At 45.6% G+C, this 16547-nt stretch overlaps 1 protein-coding gene and 1 pseudogene across 3 annotated transcripts in view; one reads left to right on the forward strand and one right to left on the reverse strand.

Moving 5' to 3' along the window:
* Positions 1-16547, forward strand: part of SNTG2 (syntrophin gamma 2) — a 322790-nt gene that overhangs the window by 299382 nt on the left and 6861 nt on the right. The window lies entirely within an intron of this gene.
* On the reverse strand, positions 6396-7472 carry LOC147017393 (uncharacterized; annotated as a pseudogene).

Here is a 16547-nt window from a genome sequence, read left to right on the forward strand (position 1 = left end):
TACACGTCCACAGACCAAACAACTCCATTCAATCCTAACTTTCCGATGAAATTCCTCCATCTACCCCCACAACCGCAACAATATATAGCACGATAACTCAAAAATTTATGGGTATATTTGGATGAATTTTTTGTGGAAAGGTTGGGTGTGTTACAAGGACGAATTGATTTGATTTTGGTGAAGATCCAGATCCGGATCTGAGAATTTTAAAAAGTGATTCTTCACCATGAGAGATGAGGCCAAAAACGATATATTTTTTTTATTGTCATGCCAAATGCGAGCTGTATTGGGAACTGACGTCGTTGCTAAACAAATGGAAAGGACTCATCAGTGGGCTGCATTGCAATGCCATAATTAGCACCATTTTATGTAATCCTGTAATTATTGCCTACAGTAGTCGTCTGGTGATGGTGATGGGCAACTCTTCTGTATTTTCACACCATTCAACTTGACAACTCAGGCTAAAACTGAAAATGACATACAAAAACCTTCCTTAATCATGTAAATTGTTCATTATTTTATTTGGCCAGTGTATTGGTCAGAACACTTCCTCAATCTCTTCCAAAAATAAATAATAACCCAGCTTACGAACATGAAGCAAAAACCTGCTTACTACTTATGTGCATATAATAATACTTCGTGGTTATATAGCTCAGATAATTCAAATTGTGAATATGGGATTTCCAAAGACATCTTAGGCCCACCAGAAAACCAACATGGTGGATGTTTGGTCTTATTCCTGACAATCAATGATTGTGGGTGGAATCAAGCCAGCTCTCCAGCCAATGGTTTTTAAGGCTTCATACACATGCAGCTTCATTATGTTTATATATATATATATATATATATATATATATATATATATATATATATATATATATATATATATATATATATATATATATATATATATATATCAGTTCCTGTCTGTCACACAAGCACTGCCCATTCTACAGGCCACTCCTTGCTCCCTCTCCCCCAGAGTCACAAGCACCACCCATTAGGCAGGCCACACCTTTCGCTCCAGCCGGCCAGAAACATGCTGCACATACAAAGCCGCGGAACATTTTGGAACCTCAAACGCAATGTATTATTTATGCACATAGGCAGAAAGCATGTTTTCGCTCCATATACGTAGCCCAGGTTAATTTTATTTTCGGGAGCAATCGAAGCAGCGGTCTGTTACCCATACACTGCCCAAATATATGGATGTGTAAGAATAACGTGTTGTATGCTTGGGACAACATTGCCCTTCGGGTGGGTGCTCAGCTTTGGTATTTTTTTTTTTTGTATACCTTGGTCGAGGCTCGTATGAGAGCTAACACACAACTCACAGCAAGGAGGCATGAGACAAGAGGGGCGGGAGTGGAAGGGACAAAACAGTGAGGAACAGACACATTAGGTGAATTGTGGAAGGGAGAGGGATGGGGATGGGACGGGGAACATGGCGAAGAGAAGATGGACATTTCAGGGACTTTCAGGAAGGAAAGCAGGAGAAATGAAGGAAGTGGGCTTGGGTGGATTATCGGGGGTAGAAAAGATCGAGGATTTGGATGGGGGAAGATAAGAGGTGGTGGTGAACAGCTGTTTTGAAAGCCTGGAGGGAAGAATGGGAAAGAATAGAGTGAGGAAGTTTATTCCAAAGGCGGGAAAAAAGAGGAATGAAAGGGTGAAGATGAGCAGCGATTCGTGATTTTGGTAGTTTTACCAGAAGGGGGTTGTTGGCAGACCTTGAGCGCCCTGTGGAAATGTGGTGGGGACAAATCACAGAGAGAGGAGGGGGGGCAAGGCTGGAAAGGAGTCGGTAGAAGACAGAAAGACCACCGACCAACCTGCGGTGATTGAGTGAGAGGCCCAAAGACTCAGCTTCATTGCGGGAGATGCCGATGATCTTAAATGCCCTGGTTTCGACAGCGTGAAGCCGAGAAAGATGGGAGGCAGGAGCACCAGCCCAGAGGGGAGAGCAGTACTCCATCAGGCTACGGACAAAAGCTTTGTAAGTGGTCATGAGCTCAAGAGGGCCGAGGAAGGACTTAGCACGACGGAGGATTCCCAGTCGGCGACTGGCTTTTGAGGCGAGGTTGGAAATGTGACTTTCCCAGGAAAGGTCATGGCAGATAGTGAGACCTAGAAGCTTGAAGGAAAAGACTTCTTCCAGAGGATTGTTGAGAAAGTGGATGGGGGGGTTTTGTAAACGGTCCTTTCGAAGAGACATAGTGAGAGTGTGAGATTTGTCTGGATTGAAAGACATGTTCCACGTGTTGGACCAGTTTGTGATTTTATCCAGATCTGCAGTGAGTGAAGAAGCTGCTGCTTGCCGGTCTGAGGGATGACAGATGGTACGGCAGAGGGTGGAGTCGTCGGCAAAGAGAAATAGAGGATTTTCCAGAGAGTCCGAGAGATCATTGATGAAAACCAGAAAAAGAACAAGGCTCAGAATGCTACCTTGAGGAACTCCAGCCTGCACAGGAAGAGGGGATGAAAGAACTCCATTTAGGGCCACACGTTGACTGCGACAGGAGAGGAAGTCTGCGAGCCATGAGTGGAGATGGCCTTGAATACCATGGGAAGAGAGTTTGGTGAGTAGGGCAGGGTGCCAGACTGTGTCAAAAGCACGTGATATGTCCAGGGATACGGCTCGGAGATCCTGTCTGGCATTGAGAACCTCCATCCATTGATGGGAGAGCAGAAGCAGCATATCCAGGGTAGAGTGACTTGGTCTGAAACCAAATTGATGATTGGAAATCAAGCCATTGGAGAAGAGGAAGGATTTCATATCTGAAGCGATGATGGATTCCATCACCTTGCTGATGATTGGGAGAAGGCTGATTGGTCTGTAGTTATAGGGATCTGTTTTTGCACCTTTTTATGCAGGGCAGTGATGTTAGCAGATTTCCAAGCAGATGGCAGATGACCTTGGGCAAATGAGAGGGTGAATAGAACAGAGAGAGGGTGAGCAAGAGCAGAAGAGCAGGCTTTGAGGACACGTGGGCTGATGCCGTCTGGACCGGTTGCAGAATCTGACTCGAGGTTTGAAAGCAAGCTCTCCACCTTGTCAGGAGAAAAGGATACAGAGTCCAGGGACAGTTGGGTGCGACTGGGTAAAGTGGGTAGAGATAGAGATGGGTTTAGGACACAAGATTTAGCTGCAAACACCGAGTTTAGACATTCAGCTTTATCACGTGTGGAATCAGCAGTGCGGCCATTTGAGGTAAGGGAGGGGATGGAGGGGGAACATACACCAGAAACAGATTTGATTAAACGCCACCAGGATTTTGAGGAGGGAGAGAGGTTTGAGAGTTCAGACTTGAGATGAGAAAGATGTTGTTTTCTGGCTCTCCTGAGGGTAGATACACACTTGTTCCGAGCTTTGTGGAAAGAAATGAGATTGCCCTCAGTTGGGTTTGCTTTCCATGAGGCAAAGGCAAGTTCTTTCAGGACAACTGCCTCGCCACAAGCTTCAGTAAAGCAAGGGCGGGAGGAAGGGTAAGACAACTGAACACGAGAGGGGATAAATCTGTGCATGAGGGAGAGCAAGTTTCTTTGAAAGAATTCCCAGGATGAGTTGATGTTTGAGAAAGTAGTGATAGGAGACCAGTCTGTAAGTTTGATGGCTGCTCGGAGACCCTGCCAGTCGGCTTGAGTGAAATGCCAGACTCAACGGCGGTGAGGTGGTTCTCTGATAACAGCCAGAGAGATGTCCACTTTGACAAGGACGTGGTCAGAAGAACCAATTGGAGCGAAGGAAGAGCAGCAGATATTGTCAGGGAAATTTGTCAAAATCAGATCCAGAAGAGATGGAGTACCATTGGTTGAGATCCGGGTCGGGAAGTTGACCGATTGAGTCAGTCCCAATGAGTCGCAGAAAGCTTTTGCTGAGGTGCCATGGCAGGTGAGAGAGGTACCCACACCTAGCCAACTGGCGTGATGACAATTGAAGTCACCACATAAGAGGAAGAGAGAGTTTGGATGAGAAGATAGAAGATGGTCCATGTTTTCGGATAGTGAGGTGTAGATGGAGTCATCACTGTTCGGTGGACGGTACAGTACACATATAAACATGAGGTGGGAGTGGAGGGGAAGCCGAAGCCAGAGGTATTCCTGGGGGTGTGGGGGAGTGAGAGCAGTGCATGGAGAGTGAGGAATAGAGTCTTTGATGAAGAGAGCAACACCTCCACCAGGACGAGGCTCAGGTCTGTCATACCGTAAGAGGGAGTAGCCAGGGAGAGATACTTGGGAGTCAGACACGTCTTAGGAGAGGAAAGTTTCTGTTAGGCAGATTAATTATAAAGATAATAACATGACGCCCCCCCCCTCCCTGGTGGCTCTATGAGGGAGTGGGTGCTTCTCGTTAGATAGATGTCTTCAAGTTAGGCCACATAATATGACACAAGTGTTCATCACGTTACGGTACAGGGATGTGAAAACCATGGACAATAATCTGGCAGAAACGTGAAACAACACAAATCATTGCTACGTGCACTTTCCTTTGAGCCGTCTCGTCTGGGTTTGATTCTCGACCTGACTATAAACTGCCGGATTCGTGGTTCACTGGCAGGATCTTACACCACAAGGTTTGCAGTCCCCCAGAGCGATGTTAAGCCGTTGTTGGTGTCTGCTAGCATCGGTTGGTGGATGTGAAAGATCCCACAGTTTATTTCAACATGGAGTAGGTGAGCTATCCCTCGCACCCTGAACAAATTACAAATTCCTGCCGGCTTTACTCGAATGTCAAGCTCAGCCAACCTGTTCATTAAAGACAATTGAGCTGAACATATTTGTTAAAGACCTCCGTGAGCTGCCAACCCCAATGTAATGGGAAAATAATGTAAGAAGAAGAGATTGTCTCTGATATTTTTGGATTTTTTTTCATTCCAACAAGAGCCTTGGACAATTTGGAGACTGGTCTGGCGTTGCAGAGTTTTAGCTTCAAGCACAGGAAACAGCAGTACGAGTGAAGATCAGGGCTCTATGTTTCAGTAAGCCATTCTAGTCTGAGTAGAATTACCGTGTCACTTCATTGCCAGTAAAAACCCACATTTCTTTTGTTTTGTTTTGTTTTTTTGTATACAAGGTCAAGGCACGTGGAAGAGTGAGAACACTGAACGAATCAGGACGCAACAGATCAAAAGGAACAGTGGAAAGAGTGGGAAAACACAAACAGCATGGTTGAAGGATTAAAAAAAAATAGAGGGAGACTTGGGAAAATATGGGAAGTGGAGAGGAAAGAGGGATTGGGAAGGATGGATGGGGTGGACAAGATGAATACAGAAGCAAACTCTCAGGAAGGAAAAACTGGAAGTTTGGAAAGAGGTGGGCTTGGGGGTGGGGAAGGGGCATGGGGTTAACTGGTGGAGAAAAAATCATCGTTTTGGATGGGGGATGACCTGAGATAGTGGTGTACAACTGTCTTGAAGATCTGGAGGGAAGAATGAGATTGAAGAGAATGTGAAAGCTGATTCCACAGGTGACGAAAAAGATGAAGCCGTGAGTGGAGGTGAGCAGTGATTCGGAATTTTGGAAGCTTCAAAACAAGGGGGTTGATGGTGGATCGTGTGCACCCTGCAGAAACATTGGTTGGGGTGGGGGGGGGGACAAAGCATGGAAAGAGCGTAGGTGCAGACCATAAATCTTGCTCACTAATGACCTTCAGAAAGGAAGTAATTTTACCTGGACTGCCAGATCTGCACCTGAAATGAGACCACACCAAATGGATGACTCTTAATAGCTTCAAGGCAACTTTAGGTGGGCTCCAAAATGTTTCGCTTTTTAAAGGTAAGGCCATCCTTGCATTGGTTCTTCAAAAAAAATAACGGTTTAAGTCGATTAAAAAAGCTTTTTTTAAACAACATGAAAGCATGATGTCAACAGTTGGCCTCAACCTTAAAGTGACATGTGCACCACATATTTCGTGTTATTATAAACCAAGCAAGACTGTGCAAAATGTCCCGACGGTGTGGTCTAGATATAGCAAACATCACATCTCCTCCTTTCAGCTGGAGGGTATCAAAGGTCCGGAGACAAAATTTTGTGTCAAATACACAAGTGTCCATCATTTTACAGAAATGTGAAAATGATGGACAATAATCTGGCAGGCATGTGAATCAACACGAAACGGTGCTTTTGGAAAACTAGAATAACACAGCTAGATAGGCTTGGGGTGAACTATCCTCGCGTAACAAGATGACTTTGACTGCCACGTCTATCAGACAATACGATCAGGGCTTTTTCTGATTCTGGATGAGTAGCATGGCAAGCATGCAGGAGAGTCAGTGTTTCTGTTTGTCGGTGGAATGGCAGTATCAATATCAGGCATGAGTGGATCGGAGGCACAACAATGGATTGTTGCTGTTCAGGCTACTACATAACAACAGCAGAGATTTGACGGGGCTGCATTAATGGTAGACAACGTGCCCCTGATGTTGGCTGACAACACGACCATCATGTAAGTATATTGTATATGACAGTGGGCCTAGTTTGTTGATGACATCACCGGGCAACCGAACAGCACCTACGCCAAAGTTGCGAGAGAACACTGGATCTCCAGTGTGAAGTGATGCCTCATTGCTGATTTGTCTTCATGCAATTTTGGGTTAAGTTGGCCCAGGTACACTCAAGATGACACATCTAGTTTCAAACAGTCCAGATTGGTCCTTAGGTGTCATTTCATCAGTAATTCTGATGGCGTCACTCCTGTAGTATGATGAGGCATGATACAATACTTGAAGAGCAGATGTGAGAAACTGGTTTTGAGATTTCCATTCTGCAGTTTGCGGAGTCCGGACTTGATGACTCTGACCGAGCATTCAGCCAGGCCACTTGAAGCCTGGCATTGTGGGCTGACTAACTTGAGTTTGATACCATTCCAACGTGTGAATTTGGCGAATTCCAAGCTCGAGAAACATGCACCATTGTCGCTAATGATAACTCGCAGCAAAACAACGTCTCAGTTTCTCTATGGTTCCAGCTGAGGTAGTATCACATGCTGCGTAAGCGTCAATCCATTTTGAGTGGACATCCATGTGATAAGTACCATCTGACTGTTGGTTGGTCGAGCACAGTGTCGCTGAATTCATTGCCACGGTTTGGTGTGAAATTTCCCTCGGGTACAGCAGCGCTTTCGATGGTGCATTCCTGGTGCTCTGGCTGGAAGAGCAATGTCAAACGCAGCATTCAATATCAGTGTCTGGATTTTATCACCATAATGGTTTCTCGCCAGCGACTTCATATTGACTATTCCAGGGTTACACCCATGAAGTTCCTCCATTACCCTGGGGTGAAGATGTTGCAAATTACTACATGACAACCCCACAATATGTACGCACTGTTCACACTAAGTTAATTTATACATATGATGCCGAGGACGTTGGCAGGGTCACCATCAGGTAGTGACTGCCATCCGAGCTGTACAGCTTGGAGAACTCTGCAAATGACTGGATCACATCTGGCATAGGTGCAGACCTGCTCCGCATTGGTAGGACACTCCTCCGGATGATCTATCAGGGCGATCACACTGCCAGACAGTGGCGGGTTGGCGACCAAATCAGGCAATGGTAGATGAATCATGACATCCATGTTGGTGATGGCAGAACCGGTTTATACTGAATGCTGTAGTTGTAAGCAGCAAGCAGCAAGCAGCAATGACCATCATGCAATTCTGGGTTGTTGTTTATCATATGTTGCTTTGGTTGGACCAAACAGGCTAATCAATGGTTTGTGATCACTATAAACCATGAAGTGTCATCCAAAGAGGTATTGGTGAAACTTTATGCCTCCAATAAATTATTCCTAATCCCTCTTTGTCTAACTCACTACAGTACTTTCCTGCAAAAGATAATGTGTTGGAGGCAAACACAACTGTTTTTACTGAACCATTGAGCATAACATTAGACAGCACTATGCCCACACCATACTGACTAGCATTGCAGGTCAGTCCAAGGTCCTTGTTGGGATCATTGTGAATGAGGACGTTTGACACTTGGAGCAGGTCCTTTGACTAATAGAAGGCAGCCAGTTGTGTAGTACCCCAGTTACATGTCATTCCTTTCTTCATCAGATGATATACTGGACCCAAAACGTTAGCTACATTTGGGATGTAGAGGCCGTAATATTGCAGCATGCTGGGATAAGCCTTCACTTCCATTGCTTCTCTTGGGACTGGTGCAATTTTGATTGCTCTGACTTTATCCTCATTTGAATGTAGTTCTTGAGCATCAATCATGTGGTCCAGGTACATCACTAATGGGGGCATGAACTCACATTTATTGAGATGTAAATGGAGACCAGATTCCGACAACTTCTTCAGGACTCCATCTGTGTTGTGGTAGATGCCCGGCTTCTGTAGAACCAGTGACCAGGATGTCCTCCTGAAAAACTGCAACATGCTGTTCTGCGATGAACAAAGTGTCCACACAGTGCTGATATATCCCAGGAGTGGACTTTACCCTGAAACTCAGTCGATGGTATTTGTACAGACCATGGTGCATGTTAATTATCAGGTACTTCACCGTGCTGTCGGAGGTCGACACCGGTACTGCTGTTTCTCCTGTCAGCGAAGCTGCTTTCAAGAACCTGTGCAGTGAACCTCATCCTCCCAAACTACACCAGACATCCTATCTACTCTCTACCGACACAGGTGAGCAGATCAAACCCTGTGAAACATTTGACAATTGCCAACAAGGTTTGGTTGCTGTGATGCATTCGCACTTCCACGTGTTCCGAATATTTCCGTTCCAAATTCTTTAACAACGTAAATGTCTCTGCACCACATATCGGCAGTAGGACTGCTTTCATCTCTTTTTCGTCCAATATACCATTCGCTGCGAAGTAGTATGCCAAACATCTCAATCTCAAACATCTCAAGACGTGTCTCAATCATCTCCATGGGCATTTAATTCATCGATGTGGCCTTTACGACTTCATGGATTTCATCATGAAATCACAGCCAAAAATCGGAGAATTCCACAAACTGGGTGGTTTCCCCAGGTAAGTAAAGTTTTCTCCGGAAATCCCATTCTCGTCGGCGTCGGCATTGATTTTTCAAAAGAATGACTATTTAAGTCCATTAAAAAGGATTTCATGAAAGCACGATGCCAACAGAGTCGGGCTCAACCTCAGAGTGGCATGTGCACCACGTACTGTATTTGTGATTGTTATAAATCACCCAAGAATGTGCAAAATGTCCCGACGGTGTGATCTCGATGTTACATGCATCATATAATCTCAGCCAACATGCAAGCCATCACATCACATCCAAAATGTTTCACCTTTAAAAGGTAAGACCGTCCTACGTCCACCTAACTGAATAATATAATTATTGAAATTGATGATCAAATCTTTAGGAGACTTCTCAATCTCACTATCTTACAATTATACTGTTGCTACTTCTTCAACAGCCACAATTATTCCCACATTTTTTGGGGTTGGCCAGGGAAATTTTTGGACCCGTCTTTCACGAACCGGTTGGCAAGGCCTGATGCTTAACTGAAAGTGGCAGGGATTTGATATTTTGTTACTCAGGGAGGTGGCAATAACTCGCCTGCTCTTCACGAAAGACATCGTGGGATTTTTAACGTGCACTAACTAATGCTAGTAGACTGGTACACAGCTTTACACACATCAGAGGGTTGGCATGCTGTGTGATGCAACTCCCTGCAAGTGATTGATCAATCCAACAGTTTAAAGTTGGGTCAGGAATCAAACCCAGACAACATAGCTCAAAGCATGCTTCCACTGCACCGTCCTGTTGGATCAACTTCTCAAGCACATAAGGTGAGATCTCACTTATTGCGCTCATAATGGTGGACCTTCTCACGTCAATAAATGTAACTGAACAAAAATTGTGTAGATATAGGTCCAAAATCAAAAACACTAGATGAGCAGTTTTAAATGGACAAGAGCACATTCTGCAAAGTCGAAACCGCAGCATTCACTTTCTCTCAGAATACACAACACTCAAGTCAGAACATTTGTGGATAGAAAGGTACTACAATGGGCAGAAACCACAATATCTACATGTCAGGGGTTGGGTGGTACACACTCCTTTGGGGGTTTCCTCCCCTATAGTGTATGCATGTTGTTTATGGTGCTGGACTCAGTGGGTTCGCTAACGACTGCAATCCAGGGTCATGAACGAACGTACAGGTAAGCTACCACTAGAATGGATCTTTGTCAGTTGATGTCTGTGACTTCCGAGTGACGTTACAATGACCACATCAACAGCTTAACGTTTTTGAAACTTGTAGTAGAAATGAACACACACAAAGTCAAATGAGGAAGTTCACCATTTCATGCAATGTCCAACTCCGATTCCCGCATTGGGTTGTTTCCGCACAGTGTCTCTGTTCCGCCGGCTCAACTCATGTGTGTTCTCCTCGTCATTCAGGGTTGTCGAACCTTCGATTTCGGTCGCAGTGTTCTCTCTCGTACGATGGCCCGTCCAAGATAATTTCAAGAGCTCAAATGAATTCTTTCCCAATGCACAATCTTAATGAGTTTTAAACAACCCAATTATGATCGGCTCCATACGTTAACAACCGCTCTGGATATTAACATCTCGTTCACTCAGTTAAATCAAGCACAGGACGATCAAAACGCACTTCTTGCCACGTCACCCATCTCTCCACACCTCGCTCTCGTGGGTTAATATAGTATCACAGAACAATCACATGCATTCCAGCAAATGTGATTCTGGTCCATACTGGAAGTTTCGTCTGAGAATGTTCCAGCATCTACACGAATCTCACCAAGCAGTTTAGAATACAATACTGCCATCTACAGTCAAAATTAGCTCATTACATCAAGCAGTTTATATTACAATTTACCGATGTGTGCTACACAAAACTTACAACATGTAACCGTCAATCTTAATCGTTCATGCATAGACATTTACTAATGCTTATTCCCAAATACCACAACATCTAGTTTTTAACTGACACTACAAAACACTTCAATATCACGGTCCGTAAATGTCGTGGAAGCATAACCAAGAAGGAATGATCTATAACGCCAAGACAACACTTGCATGTGATCTGACCATTCTATGCAGCATGAAAATTGAAAACAACACAGTACAACCACATGTAGTACTCTGAATGAATAAAGAAAATACCCCAATGACAACTGAAGTATCAGCACAGAATGACTTTAACTAGGTCATTCAGAAAGAGTATAATTCGCAAATTCCAAAGAGCTAAAGAATGACATAAGAACTAGGAAATGAAATGTAATCGAAGACATACCACTAATCGAGCTACTGAAGTGATAAATGCGAATCTCTCAGAATATTTGAAAGGGATACCAGAAATTATTGTCAGGTCAGGCCAGATTAGATCTGCGACTTGCTTACAGGTACCATGTAAACCTGCACTAACCTGTTTCATGGTCGGGTTGTCGGCGACAAAACTTTCTCCCCAACCAGGTTTCCTGGTGAGGTGGGTGGGTGTATGATGTGGACACCCAGCAGGATTAAAAACAAAACCTGTTGAAGGTTGGAGGTGCTCCTTGTGAGCCAATGGTCATCCATATCTAGTTCCCACCTGTGCCTGCAGATGTCCTCCTGCAGTTGGGTTACCTTTTTTCAGAGGTTGGTGACAGGATTTGCACCCCAGCCACCGTAAAACCCTTCACTCCGCAAAAAAAAAGAATCCAAAGAAATCTGAAAACCCACCCCGTGGGAGTACCTCCTGTGCAGCTTCCCTCTGTAGGGCAGCTCACAGGATGATGGGATTGGGGGAAAGCCTGAGGGAATCCCACTCTTTGATGATCCGAGGAAAACCATGGAGTAACCTTCCTAGATCAGATTGCGGTAGTGTGTGTCGGGGTGGTGCTGAGATGTTGTCCACCTTACGGCAGTCTCCTTGGGTTAACCTCAGGTGGTCCCTTCTTGTGGGTTCCTGGATTGTCCTATCCCAAAGAGAGGATGATCATCTGACTCTGTTATCATCTGAGCTCAAGCGTTTGAACATCAGTGTTGCAGCACTCTCTGAGGTTTGGAGAATAGATTGCGGTGAGATCATGGCAGGTGGTTACACCGACTATTGGTGTGGTCGCTCTGATCATTAGCATGCCCAAGGAGTTGCTGTAGCTGTATCCATTAAGCTGACTCAATGATAATTGAGGTAACACCGGTCAACTAGTGTATTAGGAGACCAAGGATTCATCATTCCTTGGGTGTCATTTCTGTGGTCTCTGTATATGCTCCGACTGAGGTGAGTGATCTCACCATGAAGGACGCATTCTATGCCATGCTCGAGTCTGTGGTTGATCAGTGCCCCAGACGAGATACACTTCTAGTCTTTGGGGATTTCCATGCATAAACTGGAACTGATAGGGATGGTTATGAGACGTGTGTTGGTCCCCATGGGTCTGGAACTGTGAACCATAGTAGCACTAAGTTCCTTGACTTTGCAAGAAGTCATGGACTTAGGGTGGCCGGTTCATGGTTTCAGTGCCCACAGGCTCATCGTTGGACTTGGCATTCCAACGCTGGTGGTGTGACAAAGGAGATTGACCATGTGCTCATTGATGGTTGCTGGAGGATGATCCAGAAATGCAGGGTCTACCGAAGTGCTCAGTTCCTCAATACCGACCACAGGCTTGTGGTGGCAACTCTGAAGTTGCAGCCTCAATCTGGGAGAATGGTACCATCCCAGCCGAGATTGGATGTTGGCAAGCTCAAGGATGAAAGGGGAGCTGAGAATTTTGTGAACAGGCTGAGTGGGAATTTGGAGGTCTGGCTGTTTTGGGGAATGCTGAAGAGTTGTGGAGTGCCTTCAAGACCACTATCCTTGATGTTGCTGGTGGATGTCATGGAATTCACTGAAGGGGGAAGAAAAAATTTGTATCTCAAGGGACACTGGATACCATTGACCAGAGTAGCAGGACCAGGCCTAATGGAAGAGCTGAGCTGTTCAGGGAGTTGAGGGGCAAAACTGTACGTGCGCTAAGGGTGGACAAGGAGGTCTATGTATGAGGAAACTGTGAGGGAGTAGAGCATCACCTGTGGTCAAGTAATTCTCGGCCTGCTTACAGGGGAATTTGTGCATTGTGTTCCTCAAAGGCCGTCCCTTGGTGTGCTGCAGTTGGAGCGGAGGGTGGTGGTCTCTTTCCAGAGAAATTTGATGTGAAGGCCCGCTGGGCCAGCGACTTTGAGTGGCTGTTCCAGGATGATTCACCAGCTGTCGAGTTTAATGTCAGGCGTGTTACTATCCCAATTGCTTACCCTCCAATCAACTGTGATCCACCTTCGCTTGTGGAAACACAGGAAGTGGTGAACCGGTTGAAATGGCATTAAGCTCTTTGTATTTCTGGCATCCATGCCAAACTTTTTGAGGCTTGTGGAAATACTGTACTCATGTCATTGCATCCAGTTCTGTGCTCTGCCTGGAACACAGGCATCATCCCAACTGACTGGAAGAGAGGCCTTGTTGTCCCTCTCTGGAAAGGGAAGGGTGATCACCTGGACTGCAACAACCAGCAAGGAGTGACGCTGCTCTCAGTGCCGGGCAAATTCTTTGCTCGGATAATTATCGATAGGGTTCGCCACCATCTGCTTGAGCACCAGCGTCCAGATCAGTCAGGCTTTACACCAAAGAGGTCAACGATTGACCGTATCCTTGCCCTTCGGGTCCTCACCGAACACAGCCAAAAGTTTTGGCAGGGGCTGCTTGCAACTTCTGTTGATCTCTGCAAAGCGTTTGATTCAGTGAATCGGGATGCCCTCGAGAGGATTCCTGGTCTTCGTGGGGTGCCACCAAAACTGATCAATCTGATGTCTGAACTACACTCTGGTACTGAGAGTGCTGTGAGATGTGGTGGTACCATCTCCGACTTATTTCCAGTTGTTACTGAAGTTAAACTGGGGTGGGTGTGCACTGGCACCCACACTTTTCAGCGCTTGTATGGACTGGATTCTGGGGAAGATGTCGGAGAGATAAAGTTGTGGTGCATTGTTTGGGAATGTCAAGATCTCTGACCTTGATTTCGCAGATGATGCAGTCATCTTTGCCGAGACTCTTGATATCCTTTTGGGGGCCCTCAAGGTGCTGATTGAGGAGTCAGAGCCACTGGTATTATGGGCTTCCTGGGTCAAAACTAAGATCCAGGCTTTAAATGATGTCTTGGATGCTGCTATCCTGTCTGTACCTGTTTTTGGTGAGGATGTTGAGTTCACGGAGAGATTCGCTTACCTTGGCAGTGATATTCATGTCTCTGCTGGCTGTGAGCCAGAGGTCAATAGACGCATGGGTCACGCCTTGGGAATCATGGATTCACTGTATCATGGGGTGTGGTGCTGTCAGTACCTGTGCAGGAGGACGAAAGTCTGAGTCTTCAGGTCCTTGTTACTTCCAGTCTTGCTCTATGGATGTGAGACTTGGACTCTGACCAGGGATGTAAGATGGAGACTTAATTCCTTTGGTACCAGGTCTCTTCAGAGAATCCTTGGCTATCGCTAGTCGGACTTTGTGTCCAACGAGCGGTTGCTGAGAGAGATTCAAATGAGATTTGTTAGCTGCATGGTCCGTGAGCTTCAGCTGCGGCTGGCTGTATTGGCATGTGACTCCTATTCCTTTTTTGATCCTGCTCACGAGATTCCCTCAGCGAGGGAGCCTTGTGAGTGGAGAAGGCCAATGCTTCGACCATGTGCCTTGTGGTTGCAGCAGATTTATTGGCATCTCAAGGAGATGGAGCTGGGCCAAGCTTCTGCCTGGGGGATGGCCAGACAGAGGCTCATGGAGTACCAGCAGAAAGTGGACGTGCTGCTCCAGTACATGTTCCCATATCTGACCTGACCTGATACCATAAATACTGCAGCAAACAAGCTGCACCTATAAGCTGTCTGGGGTTTAGTGACAATTCTAAAAAGAGTTATTTGAAAAAAACATGCTGTGATATGGAGCACCATAAGATGTTGTTATGTTTAAGCTTGAAAAAAATATCACACCTTGGTCTTCAAAAAAACCCACAAAAACATGAAAACAGATACTTTGGGCCATGCAATAAAGACATGTTCGATCTCTTGATACCAATTCAATGAGATTGCAGCCAGCGGGTGTACATGCCATATGTGCATTACATCAGTGTACACACACACACACACACACACACACACACACACACACACACACACACACACACACACACACACACACACGGAATTCTAGCACAGGACGAAGCCATTCAGCCCATCATGCCTGCACGACACCAACACCAGAAACCATCACCCATCCACACACAAGCTACCTACAAGTCCTGCCAATATCCCTGTACCCGTCTATCTCCAATGTTTCTAGGTATCTATCTAATTCCAATTTCAACCTATCTACTCTTTCTGCTGCTACTACCTTACGAGGGAGACCATTCCAAGTATTAACTACTCTCTGACCGAAAGACCCCTGTCTTAATACTGACCTAACTCTCATAATCTTTACCATCAGGCTATGGCCCTTTGGCGTAATACTGTCCGTTCTGCTGAAAAATTCCTCAACACCTATCTTTCCTACATCCTTCGTTATCTTTAAAAATCTCAATATCAAACATCTTAAGCATCTTAAAACAAACTCAAGCATCTCAATAAGAAGGATATGAGCGAAGATAGTTGGAATCCAAAAATATTAAGACAAAATGTTGGCCGTATTTGCTCAAAGAAAAGACAAGTGCACCAGCTGGAGAAGTACACCCGCTCAGTATTCTGAGGACTAGTCCACCCGTTCAGTATTCTGAGGACTAGTCCACCCGTTCAGTATTCTGAGGACTAGTCCACCCGTTCAGTACTCTGAGGACTAGTCCACCTGCTCAGTAGTCTGAAGACTAGTCAACCTGCTCAGTATTCTGAGGACTAGTCCACCCGTTCAGTATTCTGAAGACTACTCCACCCGTTCAGTATTCTGAGGACTTGTCCACCCGCTCAGTAGTCTGAAGACTAGTCCACGTGCTCAGTATTCTGAGGACTAGTCCACCCGTTCAGTATTCTGAGGACTAGTCCACCCGCTCAGTATTCTGAAGACTACTCCACCCGTTCAGTATTCTGAGGACTAGTCCACCCGTTCAGTATTCTGAGGACTAGTCCACCCATTCAGTATTCTGAGGACTAGTCCACCCGCTCAGTATTCTGAAGACTAGTCCACCCGCTCAGTATTCTGAGGACTAGTCCACCCATTCAGTATTCTGAGGACTAGTCCACCCAATCAGTATTCTGAGGACTAGTCCACCCGCTCAGTATTCTGAAGACTAGTACACCCGTTCAATATTCTGATGGCTAGTCCACCCGCTCAGTATTCTGAGGACTAGTCCACCCGTTCAGTATTCTGAAGACTAGTCCACCTGTTCAGTATTCTGAAGACTTGTCCACCCACTCAGTATTCTGAAGACTAGTCCACCCGTTCAGTATTCTGAAGACTAGTCCACCCGCTCAGTATTCTGAGGACTAGTCCACCCGTTCAGTATTCTGAAGACTAGTCCACCCGCTCAGTATTCTGAGGACTAGTCCACCCGCTCAGTATTCTGAGGACTAGTCCACCTGTTCAGTATTCTGAGGACTAGTCCAC

The sequence above is a fragment of the Eptatretus burgeri genome, chromosome 11 (genome assembly GCF_056783735.1).
Source record: "Eptatretus burgeri isolate ZD-2024b chromosome 11, Ebu_testis_v1, whole genome shotgun sequence".
Taxonomy (NCBI): domain Eukaryota; kingdom Metazoa; phylum Chordata; class Myxini; order Myxiniformes; family Myxinidae; genus Eptatretus; species Eptatretus burgeri.